At 48.9% G+C, this 23,109-nt stretch overlaps 1 protein-coding gene and 1 long non-coding RNA gene across 4 annotated transcripts in view; one reads left to right on the forward strand and one right to left on the reverse strand.

Annotated features, from left to right (window-relative positions):
• The window catches only part of Ccdc12 (coiled-coil domain containing 12), a 51,827-nt gene that overhangs the window by 19,078 nt on the left and 9,640 nt on the right, over positions 1–23,109 (reverse strand). The window lies entirely within an intron of this gene.
• On the forward strand, positions 1,875–3,529 carry LOC132654648 (uncharacterized). Its single transcript, XR_009592306.1, has 3 exons — positions 1,875–2,038; positions 2,586–2,664; positions 3,239–3,529. It is a non-coding gene; the product is annotated as an uncharacterized LOC132654648 (long non-coding RNA).

Raw genomic sequence — 23,109 nt, forward strand, 5'->3', positions numbered from 1 at the left:
TAGTTCTCATAGCCAGGCATAATGGCACACACCTTTAATCCCAGCACTCAGGAGGCAGAGGCAGGTAGAGCTCTGAGTTCGAAGCCAGCCTGGCCTACAAAGTGAACTCCAGGACAGCCAAGGCTACACAGAAAAACCCTGTCTGGGGGCTGGAGGGAGTGACTTTCAGGTGGGCCAGCAAGCATTCCTGAGAAGCATAATCGATTTGGGCCAATACTGGTTTAGGTCCAGGTACTGCCGTCCCACCCCACTCCACTCCCCTGCCGGGGATGCTGAGAATTCTCCGCCCCACCCCAACCCTGGCCCAGAAGTGAGGTGTCACAGGAGTGCCTATCTTAGGTTCTCAGTTCAACATGGGGGGGTTTAGATAATTCAGAAACGGCTGTCAAAGAAAACTGAGAAGAGATGCCCAAAGTCACAGGATGTCCACGATGGTGGCAGATCCAGACCACGGTCCTGACCACGGTCCTCCAGGTTTGGTACAGAGCGCGCACCAAGATCAGAAGCAGCTTACCCAGAGCAGTGCTAAGTCTTTAAACTGGCTCTGGCCTCAGCTGCCATTCCCGTCTCTCCACATATTTCAGGTGTGGCCGCATGCGCGGATCCAGCAACAGCCAGCCCAAGCCCAGGCCGAGCGGACACCCAGGAAGCCAGGAGGCTTAGGGGCCTCACCTCCAGACATGCTGTGATGAAGACGCCCCGAAGCAAGCGTCATGTCCTCACCCTTGCCCCATACTCTTTCCAAGTTTCTCTATTTCCCCCTCCATCCCATTTTCCATTTTTTTTCCCTTTAAATTTATTTTATGTCTATGCAACACATGTGTGGCTAGTGCCCATGTAGGTCAGAAGAGGGGGTCACGACCCCTGGAACTAGAGGCATGGATGGTTGTAAGCACCCATGTGGGTTCTAGGAATCAAACCAGGTCCTCTGCAAGAACAAGTGCTCTTAACTGCTGAGCCATCCTTCTAGTTCCCCACCCACCCACCAGGTACCATGTGTTAAGTGTTTGCCTGAATGGGTGTCTGTGCATCACAGTGCCTTATGCCCATGGAAGGCAGAAGGGAACACTGGATCCTGTAGAACTGGAGTTTCAGGCAGTTGTGAGCAGCCAGGTGGGTACTGGGAATCGAACACTGACCTTTTGGAAGAGCAGCAAATGTTCCTAACTACTAGGCAATCTCCTGTTCTCGTTTCTCCCATGGTTCCTGACAACCAAGTCACCAGCCATTCTCTACCCTCACCAGCCAAAGAACTCCTCCACACCTCTAGAATCTAGTTTCCTAAACTCTGAATCAGGACTCCCTATGGGGCCACATAACTGAATGTAGGAGTCTTCACGACAAATTTAGCAAAATACACACTAAGTAATTCAAACTTAAATGCATTGGGAATTCAAGGTGCTTCTGGCAGTGCTCGCCTGTGCTGCATGGAGGGCCTTTACTACTGCCTTAGTTCAGAACACACAGCCTGGCATTTCAGACTGCTCATGCTATCACATCACAGGTGCCAAAAGTGTCCGACACACCCAGCCTTGGATTCAAGACTACCCTGGGTTATGGAACTGATGTTTTTATTAAATATTTCTGCTCTTAGAAAAACTCAATTACAAAAACCCCACATTTTTAGTTTTTTTTTTTTTTTTTTTTTTTTTTTACCATCATTCCTTACCATGTGTCAAATTAGTGTATCTTTGGATTAGACCGTTAGGCCATTCAATTCTAAAATTGGCTTTCTGTGTGTATTTGAATATACGCGTGAGTGTGTGTGAGTGCACATGAATTTGGGTGGCCATGTTGTGTAGAAGCTGGAGATCAACCTTGGATATCATTCCTCAGAGGCCATCCATGTTGGGTTTTGTTCTGTCTTAGTATTTACTTATTTAATGTGTAGGTGCCCAACTGTATGTATATACACCATGTGTGTGCATGAGCCTGCAGAAGTCAGAAAAGGACTTTGGATCCCCAGGAAATGGAGCTGCATATGGCTGTGACCCACTACATGGCTGCTAAGAATCCAACCCAGATCCTCTGGAAGAATGTAAGTGCTCTTAACCCCTGAGTCATTCTGGCAGCCTCTGTCAATTTTGTTTGACAGAGGACTTGCTGCCAAAAATGTGAGCCCAAGTAGCCAACTGTCTTTGCTTCCTCCACACTGAGATTATAGGCACATAAGAGCATGCCTGGCATTTTAGTTTTATTTATCAGCATTAATTACATTTATTTATTAATTGGGTGCACACATATACAGAAGAAGCCTTTTGGGACTCTCTTCTTTCCTTTAACTATCTGGGTCCCAGGGATCAAATTCAAGTCATCAGGCTTGGTGGTAACTGATTTTACTCATGGAGCCAAGTTGCTGGCTCAGGTCTGGCGTTTTGTTGTTGTTGTTTTTTGAGACATGGTTTCTCTGTGTAGCCCTGGCTGTCCTGAAATTCACTCTGTAGACCAGGCTGGCCTCGAACTCGGAGATCTCCTGCCTCTGCCTCCGGAGTGCTGGGATGAAAGGCATGTGCCACCACCACCTGGCCAGGTCTGGCTTTTACACCGGTGCTGGGAATTGAACTAAGATCTTTGTGCATGTGCAGAAAGCAATTTCCTGGATGATCCCTCTCCCCAGCTGCTACACCTCTGAGGATCCCCAGTGTGCCCAAAGGAACAGACCTGGTGAGGAAGGCCTCTATACATCTGGGGAACTGGCAAGGTGCTCTCAGAGAGGGAGGCAACCCTTCAACTAAATTCTACGTGATTCATGGGACAGGGCACCAAGTGGTTGAGGAGAACATTCCTAGGAGTGGTGACTGCTTGGCCAAATTGTCATGGCTTGTAGGGCAGACCCACACGGCTGGCCCTGCTGGGCCTACGAAGGCCAGGAAGGGGTGACAGGGTCTTCCTCTAGTGCTGCCTACACTGAGGGCACTTGTGGCAAGAGGGCACCAGAGTCAGGCGAGATCTCCACTCCCAGCTTACACTTGCCCCAACCTGCTGCTACTTGTGGGTATGTTTGAAGGGTAGTTAAAGTTAAAGTGAGGGCTGGGAACTGTGCCCAGGGCCAAGTGCCCTAAAGATGAAGGATCCAAATTGAGCAGTCAAGGAACAAGGTCATCTCTCATGCTGAGGTGTCCCAAGAACTCAGCTTTTTGAAGCCCAGGACTCTTACTTCCAGGAGGGAGCGAAGGGATACAGGTAAGGCTGGGAGAGGACCATGCCAGTTGCTGATGGAATGTCTTGTCACCCTTAGCCCACTTCTGAAGCAGCTGGAGACCCAGCAGGAGCTCACAGTGCAGACCACTTCTCAATGCACAGACAGACAAGTCTCACCAGCCCAGTACATTTCCATGGAGACTAACCATCTGCGTATCAATCAAGAAAGATAATGCCTCGGCACAGCAAAATGGTTTAGTGGGTAAAAGGTGCTTATGGACAAGCTTGATGTCCTGAGTTTGATCCTTGGTGAAGGAGAGAACAAAGTCCTACAAGTTGTCCTCCTCCACATACATGTGGTGGCATGCACATACCAACACCCCACCCCACCCCAAAATAAATAAATGTTAAAAGACATTAGAAAACAAGGCCTCAAAATCATTCTCATGCAAACAAAATCCTGAACACTGCAGTCCCCTAAAAGGAGAGCGTGAGCCTCTGCAGCTCTATTTCAAGGTCAGACAAAGGAAAAAGAATGACAAGCCCAAGGCAGGGATAGGAAGAAGCTGGCAAACCTGGTAGGTCCCACAACAGCACCCTGTTGCCTGTCCTGGGAGCCAGGGCCACCTCATAACGGGGTGGAGGGACTTCCTGTTGGGTGTGGTGGCCCTGGGAGCTGTGTTATAAGGACATTTACTGGGGTAGGGCAGCCACTGGCATCTGACTCACCCTCAGATGGAGTGATAAGCCCTGGACTGAACACCACCATGCTCGGGACCAGAAACTACAGGCTCTTTACTGCCCAGAGACAGGCAGGAGAGAGCAGGTGGTCACAACAAAAGGCTCTGACTTTCCTGGGCAGACTGAGCTCACTGAGCTGCTGCACTCCTCTTTCTGGGTCCCCAATGGAAGCTGCTGCTAGGAGCTCCTGTCTGAGGGTCTACTCGGACAGCAGCCTGTGAGCTCTTGGGAAAGTACCTGCCTCACCAGTCTGTATCCACAGGCCTGACACCGGCTAGAGCCTGTACACTCTAGCTTACAACCAAGTGGGAAACCAGGCTGCACTGACTGTGTGCCTTGCACAGGTCTCACCTTGGTTTCCTCATCTCTGAAAACAAGGGCAATCATGGTGACATCATCAAACTATTGCAAAAAGGAAATGATGAGGGAGAAAGGAAAAAAACTTGCAGCTTGGGTGGGCAGGGAGCAGCTCCCGGAAGGGCAGGGAGGAGAGGACTGTAAAAAAGAGCACAGGGCTATAGGCCCTGACAGCTTGCACCTACAAAGGTTACAGTGGGCTTTCACTCCAATGAGTCTTCCGCAATGCTCTCAGCAAACCTCTGAGCAGGGAAGGCACTGTCTGTCCAAATGCCTGCTTCATCCAGTTATATTAGATGGTACCTTGGAAGGGCTGGAGAGATGACTCAGCAGTTAAAAGCACTGGCTGTTCTTCAAAAGGATCTGGGTTCAACTCCCAGCAACCATATAGTGGCTCAAAACTATCCATAACTCCACTTGTAGGGTATCAGGCACCCTCTGCTGGCCTCCATAAAGACACCAGGCATGGCATGGCAGAATGGGATCACTAGGCCAGAGGTGGATCAGGGCAGGAGCCACAGCCCCCCTATGGGTATAGTTTAGTCTCTAGAGGCTTGTGAACAGAGAAAGAGAAGAGAACAAAAGGCTGGCAGTGGGGAGAGGAGCAAGGAAGCAGATAAGGCCCAGTGTAAGAGCTGGAACTGGGTCGAAGTCAGGCAGGAAAGGCTGTGGAGAGACGGGAGGAGGCAGAGAGACTGAGATGCTGCTGGTTGACTCACTGGAAAAATGAGGGCACTTTGGACAGAGGTGGCTGTGCTAAGGGGACACAGAGAAAGGGTGTGGCAGCTTTCAGGCAGACTAGGGCTGAGGCCTGATGTGTGTGCAGAGGCTGAGGGATCCATGCTGGCCCTGGTTGCAGAAGAAAAAGCAGGGCCAACCCCACTGTCCACTGAGAGCCAAGCAGCTCCTGCCAGGATCACATGGCCTTGGCCCTGGGATCACTGATATCCTGTATGTGCTGGAGGAACATGCGGAGCTGGCCTCAGGCCAAGTCAGCTCTTGTTCTTGACTGAAGTGTAACTGGGCATCCTGCCACAAGTGCAAAGGAGGCAGCAGGTAACTCCTCCAGCATATTTCCTTTATTAGTGCACAAATATTGACCGGATCCCTGGTGCTGGGAACTACATTGCAAGCCGGGAGCCAAGGAGAAAAAGAACAAGCACACACGGAGAAGTCAGCAACAGGGATTCTTACCTGGGGTACCTTCTGGGCTCCAGGGTGAACCACCACACATGCACACAGATCAGGTTTTAGAAGGTACAACTTTCTAGAGAAAAATCTAGATTGTTTTGGATTCTTGGAGGGCAGGGGCCGGGGAGTATGACACATGGACCCAGAAGGGGAAGGGATGGTATCAACAGCATGGCAGGAGGGCAGTGCCTGTCTAGGTGGCCGGGGAGGGTTTCCAAAGCATACCTAACTTGTCCTGCCAGTTAAAAAATGAATGGGAGAGGGCAGCGGGCAGAGAGAGGGCAGAACAGGGAACAACTGGCACAGCTGAGTGAGCACAGGTCCCTCCCAGTGCCCAGGGCTTCACCCTCACCAGTGGCAGCAGGAAGAAATCAACTGGAAGGTTAGGCAGAGGGCACAGCAAAAATCACAGTCCCCTTTCCCTTTACAGACAGCCAGACTAGACCAGTTCATCTGGGCAGCCCCAGACTCTGACAGGCTCCACCTGGCCTATAGGAAGCCCTGAGGTATACAGGAAGCCTATACTACATGGACTTGGACTGGGCAGGGGTGCAGGCAAATCCTGATATCCATCCTCATTTGTGGTGGGGCTGTAAGCAAACTGCAGGATCCTTTTGAGACAGGTGGCCCTGGTGGTACTTTGGCAGAGACACTTGAGGCTTAAGTAAGGGAACCCATGCCCACTGTCCAACGAAACCCTTCTGTTCCATGACACCTACTGTGGAAATGCTTACTGCGTCTACTGACATCCTGGCTCAAATAGAGAACCGAGGCTTGGCTATACCTGACAGTCAGGCCTCCCCACCTGCCCACTGAGCTCAGAGCAAGGGGCTGTGCTTCTAGGTGTCTGTCCACACATTAGGTCTTCCCACCACAGCCATCTATTCCCGTGTCATCTACTCTACACTCTCACCCAAAAGCTCTCCTTCTCTCACGCAAAACTAACCTTTCCTGTGTCTAAAAAGTATTATGTGTATGCTGCAAGCATGTGTGCCTGCTTGTGTGTAGGCCAGAAGACAACCTTCGGGGGGAAATGCTGTTTCTCACTGACCTGGTACTTATGAACTACACTAAACTGACTGACCAGTCAGCCCCAGGAATCCTCCTGTTTCTTGTTTCTGATCTAGGATCTAAGGGTGAGCTACCACACTGGGGATTCTGGGGTCCCTATGCTTGCATTGCAAGCACTTTCCTGACTGATTTCCCCAGCCTTGAGACAGGGTAGCATGTATCCCAGCACGGTCTTGAACTCTTTATGTAGCTGAGGCTGACCTTTAACTGCTAATCCTCCTGCTCCATCTCTACTTCCTAAGTACTAGGATCATAGGCCTGCACCACCACACCTGGCTTTACGCTTTTCTGGAGGTTGGACCTAGGGCTCTGTGGAAGCTAGGCAAGCACTCTACCAACTAAGCCACATCCCCGCCTCAATCTTGCCTGACTCTTGAGAGAAAACGTAAGAAGGTGGCACACAGCTGTGTGCAGCGGTGCAAGGGCAGGCAGGGCCAGGCAGATCTCTGTGAGTGCAAGGCCAGAGGTCTGCTGCTCAGAGAAACCTTGTGTTGAAAAACCGAAAAGAAGGAGGAGGAGGAAGAAAGAAGAAGAAGAAGAAGCAGCAGCAGAAGAAGAAGCAGAAGGAAGAAGAGGAAGAGGAAAAAGAAGCAGAAGCAGCAGCAGCAGTCGGCATCACATTCATAATGATTAAGAAGTGAGCTCTGCAGAGGTTAGGAGCACTGGCTGTTCTTCCAGAGGTTCTGAGTTCAATTCCCAGCAACCACATGATGGCTCACAACCATCTATACTGGGATCCGATGCCCTCTTCTGATGTTCATGAAAACAGAGCACTGACTGTATATGTAAAATAAATAAATAAATCTTTTTTTTTTAATTAAAAAAAAAATGCTGAGAGCCGGATGCAAATGTTCATGTCTGTCTAGTTTTTTTCTACTTTGAGTGACAACAGTATGTAGGGCAATTTACTTAACTGAATAATACTGACATTACTGAATGTAATCAATTTTATCCAATTAACCCCTGCAAACATTTTATAAGGTCAGCATTCCTTCCTGCTTTCATGGATGAGCAAATCAGAGGCACAGTGTAATTAAGTAACTCATTCAGAGTCACACGGCCCGGGGGTTGCCAGGACCCTGATGGGAGGGAGGCCTTCAAGCCTTGGCAGCTTCCTTCTGAGTGCTACTCCTTGCTCTGGCCCAATTCTTGCCCTGATGTGGCACAAAAAGCTAGTCTCCTAGAGTCTCTCCTTCTATCTCTCTCCCGCCCTCTGTCTTTCTTGTCTCTGTCTCTCTCTCTCTCACACACCCACAACATAGATAGATAGATAGATAGATAGATAGATAGATGGATGGATGGATGGATGGATGGATGGATGATCTCCCTGACTGACCTAGAACTCTCAATGCAGACCAAGGTAGCCTTAAACATACAGATATCCACCATGCCTAGCCTATCAGACCCTAAATCACTCTTTTGATACATCACAGGGTTGAGAACACTTCTGATACATCCAGAGAGATATAAGGCAACTACCAAAAGCCCCAGACACGATCATTTCTTGGGTAGAAACTACAATTCTGAAAGTCACAAGTAACTAGAATAATTCATGTAGAGGTAATTCAGGGCAGTGCTTCTCATAAAGGGTAACTGGGACTATGACGTAGTTCAGCCTGCTGGGCACAGTCCAGAGGGCCAGCTGCTGAGTGGAACAGACACAGGAATGTGAGGGCACAGCTGAGACCCACACTACAGAGCCAAGTTTGCTACCTCAGCAACCCCATGCTTATAAATGGCTAAAGATTTGATGGGCTGCCCAACACAACTGTGTGAAATATTTTTCCAGTTTAACTTTGCTATGGAAAGTTTACTATTAAACAAAAGCAACCAGGAAATACAGCTGCAAGCAGCTCAATATCTTAGGCCATGCTAACCTAAACGGACCCCAAAAAGCCTAGTCAGTATCTTAGAACCTTTACAACTTCAACAGCACCCTACCCCCAACATTTCTGAGGCACAAAGAGAGGGCCGGCTGAGGCCTGCACACACCAGCACCCCTTTGTAACCTGGACTACACACCGAGGTCTGGTCCCTAAATTAGCAGAAACACATTCATTATGCAGGGTTAAAATTTTCAGCCAAGATGCTAACTGATGCTAAACAGTGAGGTCATTTCTCCCATCTTCCTACCTGGCCTCACTTCTCCTTTTCTTGGAGGAGAAAGCTGTCCCTGCTGCAAAGCAGAGCTCCTAGCCACCAGGACTTCCTCACCCGCTCTCAGCCTGAGTGCCAGTGAACTGATCACAAAGCCCTGAGGAGCCTGCAGGTTGCAAGACTTCTGGAGTGGGTGACAGCTTCACGCGGAAGGTACCTGGGACCTCTTCTGGTACTTCCTTGCTAGACAGCCAGGGTCACCAGGAAGGGTCAACTGATCAGCTGTGGGGCTGGTGCAGCCACCCAGAATCTCTGTTGCTGATGACCATAAGCCAAGAGCTAGGCCAGGCTTGAAGAACACATGGCTTCCCATTCCTCCACAAGCCCTAGCTGGTGCAGAGGCTGAGCCAGGAGGGATGTGAGGGCCACCTCCCCAGTTCTCACCACGCTGGCATCCTATGCAAATAATAAGCAAGGACCCAGAAACCTCGTGGCCCTGCAGATGACGCCCTTCCACCTCCCACACACATCCGAGCCAGCTCGGCTTGTTTACACCATTTCTGGGTCCTCCCAAGCAGTCCCTTGACAGCTGCCAACAGCTTTCACTCTTGCTGGACAACAGAGGCATCAGCGTCAACAGCATTTATGACATGGGCATCAACTGCTGAAGCAGAGTGTGTAAAAGGATGTACATAGTAAAGCCTAGAGCCCATCTGCACAAGATGTCCCTTGACCTCCACATGCATGAACTGGCACAAGTACCCTTCTGAATAATAAACTTGTTTTTTGTTTAAACAGGATATACATCAGTTGGCACACACTACTTCTAGCAAGGAAGAAGCCCTGGCTTTGATGCCAAGTACCACATAAATCAGGCCTGAGTGGCACATACCTGTAATCTCAGAAACAGAGAAGCAGAAGCAGGGCCATCAAGAATTCAAGGTCATCCTCAGTTACAAGAGACACTGTCTCAAAACAAAACAAAAAACAAAACAAAACAAAAAGACTGTGTGACCACTCAGGGGGTAAAAAGAATATGCCACACAGATCTGATGCCCTGAGTTCCACAGGTCCCAGAGAGGAGGAAACTGACTTTTTTGTGTTTTTTTGGTTTTCGAGACAGGGTTTCTCTGTGTAGCCCTGCCTGGCCTAGAATTCACTTGTAGACCAGGCTGTCCTCAAACACAGATATCCGCCTATTCTGCCTCCCAGGTGCTGGGATTAAAGGTGTGTGCCACCACTGCTGAATGGGAACTGACTTTCTTAAAAGAAATTGATCTCTAACTCACAAGAGACGTGGTACCTCCTTCTGGCCAATGCTACAGCTAGGACATTAGGGCTTCTGGTGTCCATCTTCTTCCAAGTCTAATATCAACTAAAACCCCAGTTTTATTCCCTACAGGCTGCTGACCAAGCTCCAGCAGCCGACACCTGTGTTAAATGGTGGTAATCCCACTGACCTCATGAGCCCCGAGAAGCTCATCCTGTTTGATATCACCAAAAGGGATCGGAGTTGAACATGACACACCAAGACCAAGCTCTCAGCACAAAGGAGGTTTATCTGCCTCAGAGGGACAGAGGGCAGGGAATAAGAGACAAAGACAGGAGACAGAGGATTGGGAGGGGGAGGGGGGAGAAAGAGGAAGAAAACAAGGGAGAGGGAAAGGGATATTTATTCCAGAGGGACAAAGGATTGCCTCTGGATAGAGAGGAGACTTGGCCCATAGGCAAATGCTAGTTTATAAAGGGAAAAGGAGAAACCTGTGAGGATGAGGTGTTTAATTTTCATTGGGCATGTTAATTAGGGCAGCCAAAAGGGGGCTTTTGATTGCTGGACTTCAATACTTTACTAGCTAGACCTGGTGGTCAGCCTCAGGGGGAGAAAATGGCCAAATAAGAGGACAGATTTTGGTGGCTAGCTTTAGAAATGTAATCTAACAGTTTAGCAAGGCAGAAGGAATGGGGAGGGCAAGACCTGCCAGGGCCATGTTTGCCATGCTTGGGCTGGCTAGAGCCCTTCAATCTATTTGGCCTGTAGGCTTTTAAATAAGCACTGGACTTGTCCAAAAGGCAAGCCTGCTTTTCCCTAAGAAAAATCTCAGCCCCACCAACTCCCACACCCATGTGCCTGAGCCTTGTCGTCTGGCAAGGGCGACAGAAATGGAGGTGAACTCAGAGAGCTGGGGGCAGGTGAGGAGACAGTAAGTGTATAGTCACCACATGGCATCAACACCACAGGGGCCTGGTATGGAGGGAACCTGAGAGGATGAAGCCTGTACCCATCTGTAGCCATGTGGGCACTGCATGGATTGCTAGGATCATGGGAAGGTACAGAAATGGAGAGACCAAATTCTACATCCAAGCAGAGGGAACAGGGCAACTTCCAAAGACACAGGTGCAGTGGGAAGACTCTGCTGGACAGGATGCAGGCAGCTTAAGCCGGAAGACAGGCAGGTGGCAACAACGTAAACACGTAAACACTGGTATTTATGAAGCACCTTTAACAAGAGCCAAGAAAAATGGTCACTGGTTGAAGGCACTTAAGTTACAGCTCAATGTGTGGTAGGAGAGCCACTCAAGGAGAGTGGAACCAGGTCTCTCTGAGTCGTTTGTCTGTATGGTCCTTTTTAACTGCACAGTGCCACTTTCTGCTGGCACATCTGTTCACACTTCATCTGTGGACACACCAGGCTCTCTACACCCAGGATCCGGCATCATCCCATCCCAACAACCTGGTTCAGGACAGCTAGGGCACCTACTAGTCTTAAACTCACGGCTCACAGCAAATAAAGCTGGGCCAACCTGATTACTAATGTTTCCTGACTGCATCACACTGTCAAAATTCTCAAACCGCCACAGCCTGGGTCTCCTGTACAACAGCAAGGGAGTTAGAACCACGGCCCATTCTTAGACCAAGTGAAGAGGAAACCACCAAGCTGTGCTGCCAAGGCCTCAGATGCTGTCTAGCTCAGGAGGAACTGGACCCCACTGCCAGAAGAACCTGGGATACACAGGACCCACCTAACTAGATGCTTCTGGCCAAGACCTGGGAACAAGCATGCTTAATGGCCTGCCTACTTCCCAGGACCTAACTCTAGCACAGTCCAGCTTAGAAGTCCAAGTCAGAGCACAACCTCAGAAGCTGAACCAGAGGAGAAGTGGCCAAGTATAAGGGCTACTGTGGTCACCACAGTGGGCTCTGGACACAGGCAGGCGGGAGCAGAAGAAAGAGAGAAACCACTGGAGTGATGTAATGTCTCGAGGGCTATGGTGGGTTCAGATGAAGTACACAGTGAAGTGCAGAAACCTGACTAGACCTCAGGTCTCACTTCTGTCTACCTTACCATGTCACTTGGAACTGGGAGAAAAAGAATGGTCAAGGTTATCCTCAGTGGTATGGGTCAGAGGTTAACCTGGGCTACCAAACTGGGATTACAGAGTGAAGGCAGCTCTCTTTTTAAACACTTGCTGGAGCTGGAAAGATGGCTCAGAGGTTCGAGTACACACTGCTTCCAAAGGACCTGGATTTGGTTCTCAGCACCCGCATAAGCCTCTAATTCCAGCTCTGAGGGAACGGATGCCCCTTCTGGTTTTGGAGGGCAACTGCTCTCATATGCACACCCCACAGCCCTACAAGAGTGCACAGAACTGAAAACTAAGAATTGAAGCAGAGGCTGGCAGAGCACTACGACTTCAAGTTCAAGGCTGGCCTGGTCTACTAGTGAGTTTCACACTACCCAAGTCTGTATAGTGACACCCCCAACCCCTGTTTTTAAAGAGAAGGTCTCACTTTGTAGTCCTAGTTAGCCTGGAACTTACTCCGTGGATTAGGCTAGCCTTGAACTCACAGAGCTCTACCTGCCTCTGTCTCCTGAGTGTTGGATTAAAGGCAAGTGCTACCACAGCCAGTAAAAAAACAAACAAAAAAACAAAACAAACCTTTAAACAAATATACAGACCATTTGGTTTTCATTTAGAATCAGCCAACATTGATTCCTGTTGCTTGGAATGAAGAGCTCTGGCTACATATGGCCACTGACAGCTGTGACCTAAAGAAGAGTGTAGGGTGAAAAGGCCTCTTGTTCCCACAGGGATTCGAGAAGGGCACAGTTCTGTGTCTAGAGTTGACTTTACAACTGGAGGCTGCTGTGCTGGGAGTTGACAGTGCAGTGTTCTGCGATCCCAGCATGCTCTGCATGTTTGACTACCACAAAGGCTAGCTGCTGGTATAAGCTAAGACCCTTACCCGGCATGCAGGACATCATTTCATTCCTTCCATTCTAACATGGAACCATGTTAGACCCCAACACCAGGCATCTGAGGTTAAGTTTGTCTGGAGATTAGGGAACCGGGTGGTGGGGACTGGGGGAGGGGGGAGCATGGCTACCTATATACCCTTCACAAAACAGGCCACCTCTGTTGGAAAGCTTGTGCTCCAGGAAGGGTCCACACAAGTAGTCAGCCAAATCAACCCCGTGACCAGTGGGATGGCAGACCCTGCAGCCACAACTCTCTCAGAACCCAGAGTTTAAAAAGCAAAATTCATGTCAATTTTCAGGCAAGTCAGAGATTGTGGAGCAGCAGACTGTGCTGCAGCTCCTAGGAGACTACAAGCTATTTTAACCTCGGTCTGATCAGCTGCTTCTCAGTGTCACAGTCTGAGACAGGAAGACAGCTGTCTCCTCGTTGGTGTGATCTACAAGCGATAAAACCCTAATTAAAGCCATTGAGCCACAAGTCAGAACTGGCACATTTATTTGTGGGAGACTGCTTAACGAGACCTGTAATCCTCACCTAATCCATGTGCTCAGCTGAGAGGTCGGGAAAGCCAGGCCAGGCCACAAGAGGACTTGACGCGGCTCTACCCAGCTACTGTGGGACCTTGGCTGAGTTTCTGGTTTTTCCGAGTTGCAATTTCTTCCACTGACAAGTGACGACAAACTTTGAAGGTGAGACACATGAGGGCATGTCCATGATCTGACTGCTCTGTACTGTGGCTGCACGGAACAAGCCATCAAAGCAACAGGTATGGAGACAGCAGAGGCCGACAGTCTTGCCTATGTCTTCAGAGTGGTGCCCTCCTGTACTTGTCCCCAGGTCACCTAACAAACCTCCCCACTTAAGGCCAGGCTCACATCTGTAACATCAGCAGGCAGGAGGATCAGGAGCTCAAGGTTAGAGGCCAACCTGGACATCATCCAGTCTGCTCCCACAGCAGAAAAAGGCCAGTGGGCAAAGGTGCTCACGCCAAACCTGTGTTTAATCCTACATGATTCAAGAGAAAACCAAATCCTGCAGGTTGTCCACTGATATGTGCATGCGCGCGCGCACACACACACGCACACACACGCACACACACACACGCACACACACACACACACACACACACACACACACAAATGCAACCCCCTAATGTATCCCAGCATGTACACCTCATCCCTTCAGTGTCTCAGGAAGAAGGACCTCCCCTTATCCTGAAGACAACACAGGTCTGCACACTCTAACTGGACACAGAGACCCTGAGTGCAAGCCAGGAAAAGTTAGTCAGCATGCAAGAAACACACAGGTGGGAGGGGACATCCTGAATCTAGAGGCTCCTGCTCCACCTGCTTAGCTCTGGCCCTTCCTCAGCCTGAAGTCCTTCCTCCCATTCTATGCCTTCCACTCAATCCCTCAAGCATCTAGTCCCTTGGCCAGGTAAAGCTGTGAGTTATGCAGCACGGGACAAGGAGCCCAGAAGAGAACAAGAGCTGTAAACTAACTGATGAGAAAAGGGGAGATACATGCACCCACAGCGGTTCAGAAGCGTCTGTCCCCATGTAGCTGGCATGTAAGCATCACCCTTCCTCCAAGATGCTGATGGCTTCAGCACCACTCCACTGTACTGGGTAGTATACTAGATTAGTGCATGGGGCTCAGCCTGGCCCTGTGTAAGTGAGGGTTAATCTGTCTGACCTTGATCCCCTGGCACAGTGCACAGAGGCATTCAACAGTAAACATGGTGACATCCCTCACACCCCGCTAGCAGTGAGCCTTACAAGAGTGACCTCAGCATACACTTACTTCACTTCCTATGGAGAAAGGATGTGCCCATCACAGTTCTAGGACCCAGGAAAGGAAAGCTTGGCCAAGTACGAGGAATCCAGCCACTGCCCTGCCCTAAAAACTCTTGAGGGCTGCAGGGAGTTGTTCCAAGGGCACGTGTGCCCTGCTCCAATCCCCGGCATTCTCTCTAGACAGGACAGCTCTTCTGAAGCGTTGATCAGAGCAGCCCCAGAATGGAGACACTGCTCCCCCAGGAGCTTTGTCAACCAAACAATTGTTCTTCTTCCTGGAATTCTCTCAAGAGTACAAGCTGTTGCTTCCAAAACAAAACCCAGAGAGGCTAGGGTACCAGGATCAAAGGTGAGGCTCCACAGCGGGGAGGAGAGCCCCACAGACAGACACATCAGGCTCTGACCACCAGTCCAGGCCCTCTCAGTTACTTAGGGAGGAGTGGTGCAGCTGGGAGTATGGGGGCAGTATCCATGGGGATTTGTGAGGGTTTGGAGGTGTAGGTATGGGCTAGGGGTAACTGTGGGGATATTTAGGGTGTGAGTGAGGTGAGGGAGGTGCTGAGTGAGAAAGGATGTGCGTGGGGGCTGGGGTATACAGTGTGTTGTCTGGCGAAGTGTGAGGTACTAGATTCACTGCAGGTAGAAGGCGGTGTGTGTGTGTGCACGTGCAGTGCACACTGCTGTATTCTCATGTGCACTTGAATTAAAAGTGAGTTGGGAGCATGGGGGTGTCACAGCTATTTGTTGTGGAGAAGTATCCTTCAGAAGCCCAAGATGCAACATGGAATGTCGTCCCCTGGAAATAATAAACTAACTACACGAACTGCATTTCAATTTTTGTAGGCAAGATCTCATGTAGCCCAGGCTGGCCTTCAGTTAGCTGTGTAGCTGAGGATGACTATGGACTCCTGATCCTCTTGCCCCCAGCTGTGAATGCTGGGGTACAGGCATGCTCCAGGTCCCATGTTAGGCAGTGTGAAGGAAAGAACCCAGGACTCAGCATGTTAGGCAAGCACTCTGCCAACTGAGCTGAGGTCTGAGCCCATTCAACAGTTCTTAGTACCTGTTCAGACATCAACAACATCCTAGTTCAGGGCTCTGCAGAGATCAACAGAAAGCTAACGACCATTCAAAACATAGTGCCCAAGCGGGGCATTGTGCCACATGCCTGCAATTCCCAGCATTTCGGAGGCTTAAAGTGAAAGGATTTCAAGTTCAAGGCCAGACTTAGCTATGTAGTGAAACTCTTATCAGAAACTGGAAAAAAAAAAAAAAAAACAATACAAGCAAACAAAACCCAACTGCTAATTTCAAATTAGCACTGAGTCAATGGCCATTCCCAAGGGGAAAAAAAAAAAAACAAAATAAAACCCCCCAAAACTTTGATCCCTACTTCTGACCATACAAAAATAAATTAATTCTGGATGGACTGGATATCTAAAGGTGAAAGCAACAAAACAACAATGATAGTTCTAGAACACAATGTAAGAAAATCGCACCACAACCTTGATATACATATACTTCCTCAAGAGACCACAGAGGTATTGGGGGTAAAGTATGTATGGGACTACTTTAAAATAGGACTTTTTTTTTCATTTAAAAAAAAAAATGCAACTAAGGAGCCAGGGAGAAAGCTGAATGGGTAAAGAGCTTCTCATGCATGAGGACCTAAATCCAACCCCAGCGCTGACATAAACTGGCATGGTCACGCCTGGAATCCCAGCACTGAGAAGGCTGACGGGCTGATCACTGGAGCTGACTGGCCAGGTTAGTCTAGTCTGTGAGCTCCAGGCCCCAAGGAGAGACTCTGTTCCAAAAAATAAGAACACCCAAGGCTGATCTGTGGCTGCATGCAAACATACACTTGCAATTGAAACCTGAGAAACCGGGGCAACAAACAGGCCGAGCTCAGCTGGTGGCACTTGCCTGGCACACAAAGCAACCTATGAGTCCGAAGCCTGGCGCTGCATACACTGGGTATGCTGGTCCACACCTGTAAGCCTAGGACTTAGGAGCAGGAGGGTTAGAGATTCAAGGTGATCTCTAGAATTCAAAGGAGGCAATCTAGATTGCATGAGATTTTGTTGTTGTTTCCAAGACAGGATTTCTCTGTGTAGCCCTAGCTGTCCTGGACTTGCTTTGTAGCAAGGCTGACCTCGAACTCATGGTGATCCGCCTGCCTCTGACACCCCCAAGTACTGGGATTATAGGGATGCAGCACCGCGCCTGGCAATTGCATGAGATTTTATCTCAAGGGGGAAAAAAACCATTAAGTTCAGTGTGCTTGTACAGGCCTTTAATTCCAGCATTTGGGAGGCAGAGGCAGGGATATCTTTTGTGAGTTTAAAGCCAGGCTAGTCTCTATATATACTGAGCCCTTGGACTACATAGTAGGACCCTGCTCTCAAAGAAAAAAAAAAAATTAAAGAAATACCTAAGTAACCATATGAACATGCAAAACAAAGGACTCAAAGAATTTCTAGACATCAGGGCCTGGGGAGATGGCTCAGTGATTAAGAGCACTTGCTGCTCTTCCAGAGGACCTAAGTTCCCGACACAGTTCATTAACTGTACCTGACTCTGGACTCCACCATCTCTGGCTCTGCAGGCGCCTGCACTCACAAGCACACACATGCACACAATTAAGATAATAAAAATCTTTTGGGGGGGGGGTTCAAGATGTAGCCTTGTTGTCCTGGACTCGCTTTGTAGATGAGGCTGGCCTCTAATAAAAGGGATCCACCTGCCTCTGACACCCCCATGTGCTGGGATTACAGACATGCACCATCATACCTAGCATAAAACTCAATATTTAAAAAGAAAAAAAAAGTTCCTAAAAATCAGCTGGAGATGGCCCCCATGGCAGAGTGCTTAGTTGCCCAGCATGCCAGAGGTCCTGGGTCCAAACCCTCAGAAACAACCTGTTCCTCACTTCTAGAATCAGTAAGAAAAAAAGTGTCAGAAGGAAGGGGTAAGCCAGGGTAGCAATGCATATCTATATGAACTCAACAGGCAGAGCCAGGAGGATGCCTCAAGTTCAAAGCCAGCAAGGGCTACACAGCAAGTGTTAGGCCAGCCAGGGCCATACAGCAAGACGTTGTCTGAAGAAGGAAGCTGGGGAGAAAAGACTCACCAGGTTATTCATGCAAATACATGGAAAGATGCTTCATCCTTTAATCACAAAGGGAATCTCCCTCACAGAGCTCATGTAAGAGACCTATTACCTCAGCTGTTAGAGGGAAGTCTCACACTACTGATGAAGAATACGGAGCAGCGCTGCCATTATCAACTGTCTGGCAAGATCTACTCTATATTCTGTGACTTATAATTACACTCCTCGGAATAAAACCCACATGTGTGTATATGTTTACCACTACACTAGTATACAGGACTGAGAATAAAGTGGGTGTGGTAGCACATGCCTGTAATCCCAACACTGCCAAGACAATGATTTTGGGTGTGAGGCTAGCCTGAACTATACAGCTATACAGCAACACCAAAAAACTGGGAATAGCAGCACATTCCTTAATTACTCCAATTGGAAATCCAGAGCAGCATGAACTGACTACACAGACCTGATGGCTCATGCAGGAGTACCAGCTGGATTTTGAGGCCAGCCTGGGCCACATGGTGAGCTCAAGGTGAGTTGGAACTATACACAAGACCCATCTCACTGTCCATGCCCCTAAAGAAATAAATGAACTAAATTTCCAACAGCTTGCATATTATGATGGATGAAAAGTCACATATAAATGAGTATGTAAGGCCACTACCATCATAACAGCAGGTAAGCCAGGCTATAAGGCCATCGCCTCAGTATGGCCCTTCCTCTCCTGAGAGGGCAAGTGGTTGTTCTTATAGGCTGTGCCAGCAAGGCTTTCCCAAAGTGGAGAGGACACTTGCTTCTGAGTGGGGCACTGACCTCTCTCTGTCCTACACCAAACCTTGACAGCCTGGCATGTCTTTTCCCACATACTCTCTGAAAACACTCAAGGACCAAGCTCACCTACCACCTTGTCCTGCCAAGATCCATTCCCAGTCCCCATCTGATTCTGTGGCCCCAAGTGCACACTGGCCCCTCTCTGACCCTCCTGCCTCCATCTCCCCAGTGCTGGGATTAAGAAGGGGATGAGCATACCTGCTGTATGTGGGGCCTCAAACTGCACTTAAGACTTTGTTCCTTAGCCAAGCATGGTGGTGCACTGAGATTACAGATTACACTCCTGTAATCTCAGCACTCAGTGAGGCAGAGGCAGGTGATCTCTATGAGTTCGAGGCCAGCCTACATAACCAAGTCCAGGACAGCCAAGTCTACACAGAGAAAGCCTGTGTCGAAATCAAAACAAACAAACAAACAAACAAACAAACAAACAAGGCTCTATTCAGCCCCCAAGAATAGTTCTTGCTCATCTGAAGATGCTCTTCCCTTGGCCTCAGAAGCAGAGGGATCTTTGAAGCCCGGAAACAGTCTGCAATCTCTCTTACAAGATGGCCAGCTGCCCTGAGTTTCTGACATTACCATGTTCCCTGCTGACAGCCTGTCTACACCCGTCACACAAACCCTTGAGGTGGGGAGTCTGTCTGGTTTGTATGTACGGTAACACAATCCCAAGGTCTAACATGCAGCTGGTGAGGATGGACAGCTACTGTTCCAGAAAAAAGAAGCCATCTTACTTCCAATAGCAGAATGTCCAGGAGCTATCTATCAGAGAGTCCCAGAAAAATGCAGCACTGGGGTCACCTGGGGAACAAACATGCCAGGTGTCCAGGGTGTGTGGCTGACCAGAACAGGGGCCTGGAAGAAGGGCCAGCAGAGAACTGCAAACTGTCTCCCTGGATGATCCTGACATACAAGTAGGTCTGACCTTTGACTCATGCTTTCACTCATGCACACCCCTGGGAGGGGTGAGTCCATGCACACTGTCAATGCTGGCCCACCACGAAGTGTGGATGGACCCCAAACCTGACACCCACAAGGTTCTTTCTCTGTCTTCTTGATTTCACATCTGAGAACCTCACAGAAAAGAACAGACTTAGCAAGAACAGGATGAGACACCACTGTGCTGGGCTTTCCCTTCTCCTCCTCTTCTTCTTCCTTCTTTAAAAAAATATTTTTAAATTATGTGTATGTGGGGCAGGCATATGCATGAGCGTGCAATACCCAGGGAGGCCAGAAGAAGCTATCAAATCCTCTGGAACTAGAGTTACAGGCAGTTGTGAGCCACCAATATGGGTGCTAGCAATGGAATCTAGTTGGCCTTCTGCAAGAGCAGTATATGTTCTTAACCACTGAGCCATGTCTCCAGCCCTTTACTTTCTTCTTAATTAACATGTTGCCCTTAGAATGAACTTTGCTTTCGAGGAACTAAGTCTGAGCTGAGTAAAGTCAAGGTATAGAGAATGATCTCTTTGTTTCCATCATAGCAAAACCAACTCTACCAATTAGCACCTAGCAAAGAGGGCTAGACGGCTACCTGGGTCTCCTCCCTTCAAGAGGATAAGGAAGAAAAGATACATACCCATGTTTAAGAGACAGAGAGAGAGAGAGAGAGAGAGAGGCCCTGTGCCAGACACTTATAGCCTCCACTGTCTCTATCTGGCAGCTACCAATGAGGGCAGAAGCCACGTCTCAATCCCACAGACAAGCGGGTGGGGGGTGAGCAGAGCTTTAAAGACTGGCTCAAGGTCTCAAGCTAGGATGAACAGGGCTGAGGTTTTAGCCAGACCTGCCTGGCACTGATACCCATGCTATCTCCACCACACCACTGTGCCTGTGCTACACCAGGAAGAGCCTGGTGACAATCTGTGATGACAAGGGTAGAGGGTTCCTTCATGGGGACTGCAGATCCCTAAGCACGGGAGGTGAGACATGGAAGACTATGAAGCTGGGTCCTAAGGTGTGATACAGGAACAACAATAACTCAAACATCCCTGTGGCAGGTTCCTTAAGCCCCAGATTCCCTGGTGTGATGAATATGAACTAATATCTGACTCTGGGACTGAAATAAAGGTAAACCGTTGCCTTAAATGGCTATGACTATCAATATGCAAGAGGTTGTAACTCAGGACAACCTTCTGGGCTGTCTTTGCAACCAGGCTGTTGGGCATGAGGCTGGGCCATGGAGGGTGGGAACAGAGACACTTTGCTGAGACACTGGCAGGACATGGGCAGTGTGACTCTGCACAAATCACATGCTGTTCTCTAGCCCTCTCTCCTCTCTTGCTCTCCTTCCATCCAACATTTGCAGGCTCATTCCTCCTGCTCCTTTTACTGTCCCACCATACTGGCCACTCACAGGTCAGAAGGTGCTTTCTACCCTGGCACTGTCCCTTCTCTCTGTGCTCACAGCCACAGTGTTCAGCTCATAGCCACTGCACTCTGTTCTCACGTGTACAAACAGGTGGCCTGAGACTGTCATCTGCTGAAGGTACCAGCCATGAGTTCACGTCTCCTGCCCAGCCCTTGAGTCCCAAACACTGGCCTGGGGGCCCTTGGCCTTCTTCTCACTCTCTTCCCTCAAATCCTAGGAAACGGGATTCAGGTTCTTATGCACCGAGCTAGAGCCTCAGAGATGTTCTGTTTGAGAAGGTACCCAGGAGTCACAGGTGGCTATTTAAGTTTAAATGAACTAAAACTGAATTTCACACTAGCCACATACCAAGGACTAAAAGCCACACGAAGCTTGTGGCTATGGGTCAGGACAGTGGAGACTACAGATAATCATTACTACATACAGTTCTACTGCACAGCCCTGCTCTAGTTCCCACAGCAGCTAGTCTAGGAGCTGCTGCTGAGCCTACAAGCTGTCAATCAGTTGTTGGTCCCAAGGTCATATCCAATCCTTAAAAGGTGGGCAAGCAACAGCACTGGTCTCTCCATGATGTGCATGGAGGCAAGAGACAGCCAGTTCTGTCTGATGCTCTGTTTGTGCCAAGTTAATTACTTTTACAGTGACTACATTTGGATACTAAGAAAGGAATCAAAGGAGGACAATGTGGCCTCAAACTGTCCTGCTGGATAGCACTGAAGGGGAGCTAAAGAGATCCATTCACATAGGCTTAAAACTGCTCACCTACCCATTTAGTCTAAAGAATGCAAAAAGAAAGGAAAGGAAAGAAAAGAAAGAAGAAAAAAAGGAAAGGAAAGACAGAAAAGAAAAAAGGTTCAATTACAATAGAGGAGGTCATGCCCAAGCTGGCCTATCTCCCAACTGGAAATCATAGATCCTGGTTCCAGCAGGATTTGGTCACCAATCACCCAGCACTTTCAGGAGCAAACTGTGTCCTTGCCTTAATCACTGTCAAGTACTTGCTAGCAAATCCTCCAAGTGTCTCTTCTGTCACCTCTGTGCCCCTGAATGTTCCCACCTTTGAAGTACTCCCTGGAAGACTCTCCTTTCCAGCCCAGCCCCACAACCCCCATGACTGCGGCTCACATCCCACTTCATGGCTCACCTTAAATGTCTTTCCATGAAGTTGCCTCAGACCCAACTAGATTCTCTCAGACAAGAAGCTCAGGAATATGGTACAATGTGCTTAGACTTTCCAACCATCCACCAGGGCTGGCTGACCACAGGACACCACTGCTTTTGGCAGCACCATGACCTCAATGGCATCCACCTCCCCACAGGAGGTGGGGCCCTAGATTCCAGACATTGACACTTCCTGTCCAGGACCCTGGATCCAGCACCTGGGCCTCTAGTGCTGTGCCCCTCACAAACCTGTCACAGCAGGCTGGCTCACCAGGAAGTGTCTGGTAAACTTACAAAGCTGTGTGTCTCCTACACAGACCTGTGTGCTCAATACACAGAAGCAATGTGATTCCAAATCTTGTCTGTCTTCACTTCCCACGATGTAAGGACTGCTTCAATGCCATTAAGTTAAGAGTTTATGGTTGGGGCAGGGGCACAAAACAACAGGAGAAACAACCCACCTGGAGGAGCTCACTCAAGGACCCCACCGACTGCTGGGGCCATCACAGACAGAGGCTAAAGGTCAAAGGGCTCCCAGAGGCAGGTACAGGCCAAGAAAGCACTTAGCCCTGTAGTCTGTCATGTCAAAGGGCTGAAATAAAAAATGAGGAACACTTCCTCCCTCCTCTTATCTGCAGAAAGCAGACAGTCCACACTTCCTCCCAATGTCCCCATTCACCCTGCTATACAAGAAGCCACTGTAGGCTGGAAAACTAACTCAAAAGTAATTTAAACAGGTCCTTCTGACACAGGACAAACTGGGAATAATAAGCGGATGTTAGGAGGTACTAAGTCATATAAAGTAGAATTTAGCTAAAAGAGCACTGCCTCCAATATAACTCAAGACTGAGTAGTATACTAAACAGGCTTGATAGAACCCTGAAAAGGGATTTAGGGATGACAGCGAATGTGGACTGTAGAAGCCTAAGAACTATATAAATAAAATTTTTGTTCGAGGCTGGCTCCCCTTCTGTATGTTAGCC

The sequence above is a fragment of the Meriones unguiculatus genome, chromosome 6 (assembly GCF_030254825.1).
Source record: "Meriones unguiculatus strain TT.TT164.6M chromosome 6, Bangor_MerUng_6.1, whole genome shotgun sequence".
In the NCBI taxonomy this organism is placed as follows: Eukaryota; Metazoa; Chordata; class Mammalia; order Rodentia; family Muridae; genus Meriones; species Meriones unguiculatus.